The sequence below is a fragment of the Rana temporaria genome, chromosome 9 (genome assembly GCF_905171775.1).
Source record: "Rana temporaria chromosome 9, aRanTem1.1, whole genome shotgun sequence".
NCBI classification, from domain to species: domain Eukaryota; kingdom Metazoa; phylum Chordata; class Amphibia; order Anura; family Ranidae; genus Rana; species Rana temporaria.
In genome coordinates, this window is record NC_053497.1 from 58,515,240 (window position 1) to 58,527,441 (window position 12,202).

Sequence of the window (12,202 nt, forward strand, 5' to 3'; positions counted from 1 at the left end):
TTGGCTTGAAGGAAAAGTGGCAACCCTATCACACATGCCCACACACACGCAGTCATAGTGCTCTATGTGTGGTTTGCTTGAGCCACAAAAATGGTACAATATACCAGTCCAGAATTTTACAGATGATGGCTGGCAAAATTGTACTTCCCAAGATACATTTAATAAAAGAAAGTATGTTTATTATTATACATTTTATATTATGTTATTATTAATTTTCATAATTTACTGTATAATTTATTTATATTGTGCAATATAATTTTTGTATAGAGGGGGGCCCCTTCTGTTAGGGAAGCCCGTGGCAATTGCCCCCTTATAAATATGGTCCTGTATGGGTGGCCCTATCAGCACCCTCATACCCAATATCCTTTAACTCAGAATGCTGTCATGCAGAAAATTGTTAGCCGAACAGTGTCTGTATTCAGTCTGATGCAAGCACTGTTGGACAGCCAAGGTCAGAGTACAATAGTGTCATGGTCTTACCTCTCTCCTGTCTCCTTCGTTTGACATGTGCTGGCGGCCATCTTGGTTTCTGGGTCTCTTGTAGCCTCCCACCCTGCGGCTCCTCCTTCCCACTGGGAGGAGCTGGATGCCTGGCTCATATATATAGAGGAGGTCTGTGGCTCTGTTCCTTGCATGGTCCTCCTGTGTTCACATGCTTCTAAGACTGCTGCTGGTTCCGATCCTGGATTCCTCTGACTTCCCTGCTGGTTCCTGATCCTGGCTTCGTCTGACTTCCCTGCTGGTTCCTGATCCTGGCTTCGTTTGACTACCCTTCTGGTTCCTGACCTCTGGCTTCGCAAGACTCTGCTTCGGGTTCACCATCCGTTTGGACTTTTGCTTTAATGCTTGATATTCAATAAAGCCTTCTTATTTTCACTTATCTCTTGTTGTACGTCTGGTTCATGGTTCCGTAACAAATAGCCACAGTGGGACGCTCTTTCTCGTGGATGGAGGAATCTGTTAGATCTTTTTTATTCAGCTCTCAGGCTGAAAAAAAAAATATCTATATGTGTATGACCAGCTTTAGTTTTGTCATCCAAAGGGATTGTTTACATGGGCGTCCAGGAAAAGCAGGCAGCTGAGTTGTGGTTTTACTTCCCCCAACCACCCACCAAAACTAGGGCATGCTCAGGGCTGTACTCATGCCAGAGCAAAAATTAAATGGCATGTCACTAGTATGTTACTACTCTTGGTAGGTGGTACCATCACTGAACATGACTCATTCAAGTAAACCCACTTGCTATGCAGTGGGTTGCATTTTGCAGTGGAGACAAAATATTACCTCCTCACCACTTGTCAAATGCCCTCTGATAAGTGATTGACCGAGGATTGCTTTTCAGAGGGGCGATAGTATAGCCTCATGTCTGAACAAGCCCTTAGTTTGGAAGTGTCTAAGGATACACCTTGCTGTCAGAACCCACAGTTTTCATTTTATTAGCATTCAAAATAGAACTGAAGTTAAAAAATTGCTGATTTATTTTGGTAGACGCGCTTCCAAATCGCTCCTCTGACTTTATCCTGAATCAATGCCACACGTCACATAGTTTGTGTAGAAATAAACTCCTTTCTTTTATGAACTAATAAAACAAACACTTTCTAAGCTCTCTCCTGTGACCTAAAGCCTAAGTAGAGGTCACAAGGTATCTGGTTAGCAGCATAGTCAGTGTTTATTTGACTAGAAACTAGAGGCCTATTGTTTCCAGTCAGACAGCCCTGTCTGGTAGATTTGCAGTTTGTCAGGGAGCCCAATGCAGTATCCAGGTCACAGCTGTCATTAGCGTTCTATTGCTGGTCTTCCGTCAGATTAGACGACCCCTCAGAATGTGTAACGGAAGTGACGTTTCGTCGCCGCCATCTTGCTACACCCCACACCCATCCACAGTAAGGATACAGTGAGAAGGGGGCAATCTTGTTACACCCACCGGAAATTTGCATTTTACACTTATTTATGTAGCGGATTGCTCTTTTTAAGCCAGCGCTATTGTAAATTTAGAGGGAAGTCTGAGAGTTAGTTTACTCAGAGATTTGTAATTTTGAGCAAATTTGGCTTCTGTTCCAGCCAGCTGTGCTGTGAGTGACCACTATTGTTCGCCTTGGGTGTAGTTGTTACTCCAGGCCAAGGGTGGCAGCAGCTAGGTCAAGGTGATTTGAGTATTCTCCCTCGGCAGCCAATCAGTGGTTGATCGTCCCGCTGTGCATGCTTGGGAGGGGTACTTAAGGGACAGATGTCACTGGACTGGGGTCATCGATCCTGAGTCTGTCGTCCCACCACCCCCCCATGTGTGGCCCTCCTGGCCGGGGGGTGCGTGTTTCTGTGATCCTGGCTCCAGGACCACGTTGATCCGGGGTTGTAATCTTCCGAGTAGGCCCAGTAAGCAGATTGGGTCTACGCATTGGGAAGGTGATCCTGTGCTGTCCGTCCTGAGGGAGGAAGCCGCTTGATGAAGGACCTATCTTGGAGAAGACCGAGCACGAGGCTGGTGTCTCAAGAGAGGCCTCCTTGAACTTCATCGAAGGACGCACCGTTTACTGAAAGGCTTTATGGTGATCGCCTGTCAGTCTCAAGTTCTACAAGAAGTTACTCTGGAGAGATCCGGGTGCTGAATCCTGTATTGTGAGGATTCTGGACTGAAAAGTGTCTCCGTCTATGGGAAGGTCTGTGGCAGAGACTGTACCATTTTCCGTGTATCACCCTGGCTGCTAGGCTAGTGAGAGAAACCTATCCGTCCAATGACGGAGCGATCATTTGTAAACAAACCGGCGTCATGTGATGACGCCAGTTCCTCCCTACCCTCTCTGTACCGAACGGTACAGTGTGAGAGGAGAGGGGAGAGAGCGGATGCAGCACGAGTGCTGTGGGCTGGATCTGTGACAAATGCAGTCACAGATCCAACCATCCATCCCTGCTCAGCCATCCCTGCCCCAAACTAATACTACTCTCCTGTGCAATACTCTGCAATACCCCACACTACTCTGCAATACCCCACACTACTCTGCAATACCCCACAATACCCTGCAATACCCCACAATACCCTGCAACGTCACCTATGGGGATTTTTAAGTAGCGAAGTTTGGCGCCATTCCACGAGCATGTGCAATTTTGAAGGGTGACATGTTGGGTATCTATTTACTCGGCGTAACTTCATCTTTTACATTATGCAAAAGAATGAAGAAAAAATACTAAATTTGCTACATTTTATAACAGAAATAAAGAAAAATTCATTTTTTTTACAGAATTTTCAGTCTTTTTTCTCTTATAGCGCAAAAAATAAAAAACCCAATGGTGATTAAATACCACCAAAAGAAAGCTCTATTTGTGTGAAAAAAAGGACGGAAATTTAATTTGGGTACAATGTTGTATGACTAAGTAATTGTCATTCAAATTGTGAGATCACCGAAAGCTGAAAATTGGTCTGGTTATTAAGTGGGTTTACGTGCCTGGTGGTCAAGTGGTTAAAAGCAACGGAAAGCCTGCTGATCTCACAGGTTTGCTAATATGACAGAAGTTGGCTGCTTTTAAAATTCAGCATCTAAACAGTCAGATGGAGTTCTAAGTACTGAATTTGACTATATAACCTCAGTTTACTGTTATAATAAGTGTAAAATACAAAACACAGCGGAAGCTGCTCCAGAAGAGGACATCGGAGCAGCTTTCCCCAAGCCCGCCACGCTTAAGTACAGGGGCAACCGCGCTGGAAGATGGCCACATCAGCTCCCGCACTCCATAAAGACCCGATGCTCTCACCGCCCGCATCCAGGGTAAGGACTGACCAGCAGACAGCGGGTAGGGGGTAGGGGCAGTTGTGCCAGGCCGGTGGCCTGGGGGGGAGTTGTTTGCCGCCCTCAGCCAAACAAAAAATCGCCAGCCACCACTGCCAACAAGGGGGTACAGATAGTAATACAAATCTGACAGTCATTCAAACCCCTCTCTACTCTATACAAAACTCAAAAGGAAGTTTTGCCTTTAGTTACACTCTGACCAGTTGTAACCATCCTGACTAATGATGAGTTCCGGCGTGTTCGCAAAGCCCACGTGCAGAGCCCGCCAGGAAGTCGAAACTGCACTGCGCAACGCTAATCACAGGCAGTGAGACATTTCCCGATCTTTGCAGCCACGCATTGGGACAATGTCTCACGCAGTGTTGCCAACCTACTAGATTGAAATTTACTGGCACGACACCCGAAATTTACTGGCGCAGCCACGTTTTTACTGGCATTTCACAAATGTTACTAAATTACATTTTCAGGTGCAAATTTGAGCATTTAGGCTACAAACAAGTACGCTAGGCAAATAGCAATGTGATTTAAGGTAGATATTAAGGTAAAAAAAACATATTTGTTATTTTTGATATAATAAGGGCAAATTATTTAGTCACATCACCCCCTGCCTCCACCCCCTTTGCCACCAACACCCCCTGCCTTCACTCCCCTCTGTGGTGCCTCCAATCTCCCCCTGCCTCCAATCTCCCCCTGCGGTGCCACCAACAACCCCTGTCTCCATCCCCCTCTGCAGTGCCACCAACACCCCCTGCCTCCAATCAGCCCCTGCCACTAACACCCCCTGCCTCCAATCAGCCCCTGCCACTAAGGCCCCGTACACACGACCAAACATGTATGCTGAAACTGGTCCGCGGGCCAGTTTCAGCATACATGTTTGGTCGTGTGTAGGCGCGAGCGGGCCGAATTCCAGCAAACATTTGCCCGCCGGGCCTTTTCCCAGCGGGCAAATATTCCTGGACGTGTTTTAAAACCGTCCGCTGGAATCCTGCCCGCTCGGACATGTACGGTCGTCAGTACAGACCTACCGTACATGTCCGAGCACCCGCCGTCCCTCGCATGTGTCGAATGACTTCGACGCATGCGTGGAAGCCTTTAAATGGCAGGCCCGCCCACGTCTCCGCGTCATCGGCGCGTCATCGTCGCGGCGACGACGCGGACACGCCCCGCGTATTATTTACGCGCGGACTTCTGTACGATGGTTAGTACAACCATCGTACAGAAGCCCTCTGGCAGGCATGTACGGTGAAAACGGTCCGAAGGACCGCTTTCACCGTACATGTTTGCTAGTGTGTACCGGGCCTAACACCCCCTGCCTCCAATCCGCCCCTGCCACTAACACCCCCTTCCTCCATCTCCCTTTGCGGTGCCACCGCAGCCACCATCACCCCCTGCCTCCAATCATCCCCTGCCTCCAATCTCCATGCGCAGTTCCAAGCCAAACCGATTTTGGCTATTTTTACTGGCACATTCCTGCAACCAGGGACATTTACGAACGGGGGAAAAAAGTGCCCGTTTTTACGGACTGTCCGTAAAAATATGGACGGTTGGCAACACTGGTCTCACTGCCTGTGATTAGCGCAGTGCAGTGCCGACTTCCTGGCGGGCTCTGCACGTGGGCTTTGTGAACACGCCGGAGCTTATCCTTAATCCTGACACAGCTGAAGTAGATGTGTCAAAGCAGTCCAGAAAGTCCACATGTGCTCACCCACAGAGCAGTCAGTCTGGATCTGTCTGCTAGTCTTCCTGGCTAATCCAGACTGAACGCAATGTGAATTATACTGTATGACACCCACATAAATCCTTTGAGAGAAGCTTTGTATGAAGCTATTGTTTATAGCCCATCAGCCATTAAAAATCAAAGGGGATTTTTGGCAGATTGGGATTAAAATGACTAATTATGACTATTTTGAAATCAACCATACACCAATTTAACTGTAAAGATACCATTACAGTTTACAAATTTATTAGGAACAATCCAATCTTTAGGCTGGGTTCACACTATTGCGAATTGGATGCCGCCTCCCCGCATCCAATTTGCAATAGCAAGAGATTTTGACTGGCTCTCTATGGAGCGGGTTCACATATTATCCACTGTGGCTCTGGTGCGAACTTGCACAGGAGCCCTGTGTGTCTTTTGGTCCGTTTCAGGTCTGAACTCAGCCAAAAATTCGGGCTAAAATCGGACCTGAAATGTTGAATAGAGACGCATTGGACCCCTGCTATGAGCTGCATGTGGCGATAGTGTGAACCCAGCCTTCAAGTATATCTAAACACAATCAATTAGAAGCTTTGACTTATTCAAGTAACTTTAACAGCTTTTTATTTTACTTTTTTAAATGTTTTAAATATATTAAAATTTGGCAAATGAGTGAAGAAATAGGGTTAACCCTAAGGACCCTTTCACGCTGAACTTGGCTGCAGTTGGATGCATTTTGAACTGCACTCCAATTGCATAGACAGCATAAAACCAAGGTAATCCTACGGGTGCAGTTCACAGTTAAGAAAAGTAGAGCATGCTGCATTTTTCTGCAGAGAACGCACTACAAACGCGTTTCCAATGCACCGCACTGCGCCCCTTTAAGCCAAGAAAGCCCAGCCCACAAACGTATAGAAAAATGCACTGTGATAAACGCGGAGCAAAACGCAAAATGCATTCAAGCACGAGACAAACGCAGTTTATACACGCTTCAGATGCATGTAAACATGCAGTCAAAAATGCGCAGTCAACTTCACATAACATGTATGTGCAGTTTCCGGTGTGAATGGGTTCTAAACCTTATGCCGCATACACGCGATCGTTTTTCGGCATGAAAAAAAACGAAGTTTTTCCAATTTCATCATTAAAAACGATGTTGCCCACACACCATCGTTTTTGAAAAATGATGAACAAAGCGCGGTGACGTACACCACGTACGACGGCACTCTAAAGCGGAAGTTCTATTCGCCTTTGGGCTGCTTTTAGCTGATTCCTTGTTAGTAAAAGACGATTCGCGCTTTTTTGTCTGTTACAGCGTGATGAATGTGCTCACTCCATTATGAATGGTAGTTTTACATGAACGAGCGCTCTCATCTCATAACTTGCTTCTGGGAATGCGCGGGTTTAAAACGTTGTTTTTGCCCACTCACGATCATTTTTAACAATACGAAAAACTTCATTTAAAAAAACGACGTGAAAAAATGCAGCATGTTCGAATTTTTTTTTTGTCGTTTTTCAGAAGCCGAAAAACGATGTGACGCCCACACACAATCAATTTAAATGACGTTTTTAAAAACATTGTTTTTTTTCATGCCGAAAAACGATCGTGTGTACCTGGCATTATTCAGGCAATCTCTGTATAGGGCAACAGCCTTCTCCCATTGACCACAGCCTATAGCAGGATGTGCAGATAATGCTGTAGGGATAGCATGAATGAATGAATGAATGACCTGTATGAATGAATGTATGACCTGTATGCGAACTGAATCGCCTCTGGGCGCTTTTTCCAGCCAGAGTCTGCTTGGCTGGTGCGGTCATTTTACTCCGTAGGATCGTGACACGCTTGGGACACACAGTCATACACACAGATATACATATATATACTGGGCCAATTTGGACAAGATCCAATTTACCTACCAGCATGTCTTTGGAGTAGCATGTAGACAGGAAGTGGCTGAAAAAGGAAACACAGGGGATCAGCAACACTTAGGCCTCGTACACACGATCGGTTTTCTCTGCAAAAAAAAAGCAAGAAAACTGCTGGCAGAGCTTTCTTGCCGAGAAAAACGTTCGTGTGTACGAGGCTTTCAGGTTTCTCGTCCTGAAATTTGGGCAGAATCTCGACGAGAAAAATAGAGAACCTGCGCTCTATTTTCTCGTCGAGATTCTTGTCGGCCTGTTTCCCGAGGAGAAACCCGAGAGTGTGTATACTTACGTGTCACGTGGAAACCCGTGCATGCTTGAAATGACTTTGATGCATGCGTGGTAGCTTCCACGGCATAGGTAGGGTGAAGCAAGATGGCGGCGACGGCATCGAATGTGACGAGCGCATGACGTCACCGTGTTCTTGCCTTTCAAGAGAACCGCGGTTCTTTTGAAAGGTCAGTGTGTACACTCGGGCGGCAAGAGATTCTTGCCAAGAATATCGTCTGGAAAAACTACCGTTTTTTCCTGACGAGATTCTTGCCTGTGTGTACGAGGCCTGAGATGTACATAAAGAAAAAAAAGGCAAAACTGCATTTATGAAAAAAATAAATTAAATTGGAAACTCCTTTTTAACACACAGGGCCATATTCTCTAAAAATATCCGCCTGCTGCGCTTAGGGCACTTACACTCCGCTGTCCCAACTTACTGGAGCAGGTGTTGTATTCCCCAAACACTTGCTCCATAAGTTGGGACAGCGGAGTGTAAGTGTCCCGGCGTAGCCTGGCGGATCTCCAAGGGGGCGTCTTCTATTCAAATGAAGCGCGCCCCCGATGCGAAAGAACTGGGCATGCGCCGGGCTGCAAAAAGCCCAGTGCGCATGCTCCAGTTCTCGGCGGAAAACGTCAATGACGCCGACGTGTGCGTCATTGACGTAAAGTCGTATTCAAGAACGACTTACGTAAACGACGTACCCGACGAAAAAACACGACGGGGACCCGACGCCATCCGTAACATGGCCTACGCGAGACTTGCGGAAACTTACCCCTCATATAGCAGGAGTAAGTTTCCGCTTACGCAAACGACGTTAGCGACGGTTACGCGATGCGAACTCGTTCGGGAATCGGCGTAGAAGGATCATTTGCATATGCAAATGACTCCTTCACGTAAATGCCATCTAGCGGCGGCCGGCGTCATTGCATTTAAGATCCGCCAGTGTAAGTGACTTACAGATGGCGGATCTTAAGTGTATCTATGCAAAAATGATTCTGAGAATCAGGAGCATAGATACACTGGCCAAAAAAGGGAGTTACGATGGAGTATCTGACTTACTCCATCGTAACTTCACTGAGAATATGGCCCACAGTACTTTAGCAAACTCCATGTCAAACAATAAAGATTTAGATCTGCAGAGTTTTCCTAATCTTTAACAACTACACAATGCATAGGGAACATCAAATGAGCAGGACACAGAACACAGCATGCAATCACTGTTGGAAGCAATGAAGAAAATGTACTTATTCCCATCCTAACCAGTCACCCTTTTGCTTTACCCCTAACATCTCATACGTGCCCATTCATACCAGTCACACCATCCAACAATGAATAACAAATCACAGGCAATTCACTATTGCCAAAACGAGTATACTAACATCTATAAGTAAGTTGAGCAGATAATGATGACAATAAGCAGATTCATTATGATTCTGTATGCTGGTAACAGGTATTTAAACTACAAAAGTAAATAATAATCATCAAAGTGCTTAGAGAAAATAGGAGCAACTGGAATATTTCTCCATTTGTTACACAAACCCATTTAATACCCATTTTAATTAGGTGACCAGTTCACAATGTTCTACTTACCAGACAGACGTCTTGCCTATTAGACCTTCTTCGCTTCTTTCCCGGTAAGAGGAACAGATTCCACGCCTGTTTGTCAATAGATTATGGTATAATAGATATGGGCTGCAGTACAACTCACTCTAAAGTCAACATGGGCCTGGCTCGGACTTTACCCTTACAAATAAAGTGATTAGGGGGCACTACCAGCATACATACACTTACGTATGGAAATGATGAACAGGTTATGCAATATGTACCTATGTACAATATAACGTTGTATAATCTGCATGTCGTATTCACATATGCCGATAAGCTTCAGGTTCCTCGCCAAGGCCATATAGTACCAGATGACTAATTGCATAGCCTCAATCAATACATCAGTTTCTGGAAATTTCATTTAGAGCTGAACCCCAGGAATTAATTGTTTTGCATGTATACATTAGTGCAGCTTGGCACAATGTGAGTATGCATTTCTCATACCTGATGGATTGCTGGGGAAGCTGACAATTACTGTAGTAGTTGGCCTACTACAGTGATAGCTGTCGTCTTCTGGGTCCTTCTCAGGTTCTATGCGATTGACTGCCCCACTTCACACTGGCCATAGGGGGTCGCTCACTCGTCGCCACCACCATTCATAGAATGCCTTGTGTTTTCCACAATAAATACAAGAGATTATTTGGATGAAATGAAGAGAAGAGGTGGTGATATCACAATCTCCATAATTACATAGTTACTTAGTTGGTAAGGTAGATTAACGACACCAGTCCAACCAGTTCAACGTGTGTGTGTCACTACCATTTCCCATATCCCTGTATATTGTATTGCCTAGGATACACATCTAAAAGTTTTTTTTTTTTAATTATCGACACTCGCTGACACCCCCAACAGTGGAAGGGAGTTCCATATCCTTACTGATCTAACAGTAAAGAACCCCTTATGAATTTTAAGGTTAAACTTCTTGTCGTTCAATTTCGTTGAGAGGCTGTGTCCCTTCTTAGGAGACCTACCACTGAATAGTTGTCTTCCAATGCTAGAATCACCATTTAGATGTTTGTATAAGGCCTTGTACACACGAGAGGATTTCCGCTGGAAACGGTCCGCCGGACCGTTTCCAGCGGATAAATCCTCTGGCGGATTTTGATCTGATGGCTGTACACACCATCAGATCAAAATCCCTGCGGAATACATCCGCGGTGACGTGCCGCGCCGTCGCCGCGACGACGCGGCGACGACGCGTCGACGTGCGCAACCCTGAAAGGTAAATACTTCCACGCATGCGTCTAATCATTACGACGCATGCGAGGGATGGGAGCGGACGGACTGATCCGGTGAGTCTGTACAGACGACCGGATCAGTCCGCTGGACTGGATTCCTGCGGATAGATTTCTTAGCATGCTAAGAAATTTTTATCCGCTGGGAATCTGTCGGCTGGATTTTTATCCGCTGGGAATCTGTCGGCTGGATTTTTATCCGCTGGGAAATGTCCGCTCGGACGTACACACGACCGGATCTATCTGCTGGAACTGATCCGCGGATAAATCCCAGCGGATCGATCCGGTCGTGTGTACGGGGCCTAAAACATTAAAGCGGAGTTCCACCCAAAACTGGAACTTCCACTTTAAGCACCCCCCACCCCCTTACATGCCACATTTGGCATGTCATTTTTTGGGGGGGGGGAGTGGGGGCTTCAGTAGTAGTAGAACTTCCTGTCCCACTTCATCCTTCCGCCCAGGGACCGCCTCGGCGACTCCTCCTCTCGCCTTAGGCGGCCCCTCCCTCTAGGCCATGGGTGCTCAACCTGTGGCTCTCCAGCTGTTGCAGAACTTCAAGTCCCATCATGCCTCTGCCTTTGGGAGTCATGCTTGTAACAGTCAGTAGCTTGCAATGCCTCATGGGAATTGTAGTTCTGAAACAGCTGGAGAGCCACAGGTTGAGCACCCATGCTCTAGGCGATCTCCTGTTACACGTGTCAGGTCCCAGGAGATCGCCTGTCCACTCAGGGAGCGCAGGGCGCTCGCGCATGCACAGTGAGTGCCCGGCCATGAAGCCGATTGCTGTCATTGACGGGTGCCCACAATGTTAATGGAGGTGCCGGTGGACAGGGTTGGAGAGGAGTGACGCTCTGGGCGGCCGCATCGCTAGACTGCGGAGCAGGCAAGTGTCTGTTTATTAAAAGTCAGCAACTACACTTTTTGTAGCTGCTGACTTTTAATAAACCTAAAAAGGCTGGAACTCCCCTTTAAATATGAACACAACACATCCTTTTACACCTGTCTCTATCTGAAGCACTAAGACCCCATTTTCACTTGGGTGATTCCTTATCACATGATTCTCAGCAAAAATGTGAGTGTTAAAATGCACCTTGCTCAGGGCCCAAATTCGGGCCTTGAGTTTCTTTGCCACGACAAGCACGCATATGGCAGCCCATTCTCTCGAGTGATTGGGCTGCCCTATTCGCAACACGTGGAGTTGCATGTAAATCACATTAATAAAACACCATCAGGAATGCACACTCCTACTACACAAGCTATAAACAAGACCTGAGTGTGATTTCTCTCTGCCACCTTGTTCCTTTATCCAGATTATAGCTCACCTTCTCATGATATTGGTTGGTCTGGCAAGAACAATATTTCTAAAATCCATGCTGGTTACTACTAATGAACTAATTTTCATCCGCAAATTCTTGAATATGGTTGCTTATCGTTCCCTCTAATCATTTACATACTCTTGATGTTAGGCTGACTGGTCTGTAGTTTCCAGGTATAAATCTCTGCCCTTTTTGAATAACCATTTTTTATTCCACGTTTGCTTTTAACCGATCAGCTGATACCATTCAAGTCAGTAAGCTGTTTTTAAACGGTTGAAAAGGCTGAAGGTTTTTTACCTTCATGCATTCTATGCATGAAGGTAACAAAAACTTGTGTGTAACTCCCCCCCCCCCCACCCCTTAATACTTACCT

At 46.1% G+C, this 12,202-nt stretch overlaps 1 protein-coding gene across 4 annotated transcripts in view; it reads right to left on the bottom strand.

The window, feature by feature from the left end:
* Positions 1-9,389, bottom strand: part of LOC120913569 (NTPase KAP family P-loop domain-containing protein 1-like) — a 30,644-nt gene extending 21,255 nt beyond the window's left edge. For 2 of the 4 annotated variants that reach the window (XM_040323596.1, XM_040323595.1), the window contains exon 1: positions 9,264-9,389. The gene's annotated coding sequence lies outside the window, so the exon portion shown is untranslated. The remainder of the gene's footprint in view (positions 1-9,263) is intronic. The other 2 variants (XM_040323593.1, XM_040323592.1) reach the window with 1 other exon arrangement.
* Between the last annotated feature and the right edge of the window lie 2,813 nt (positions 9,390-12,202).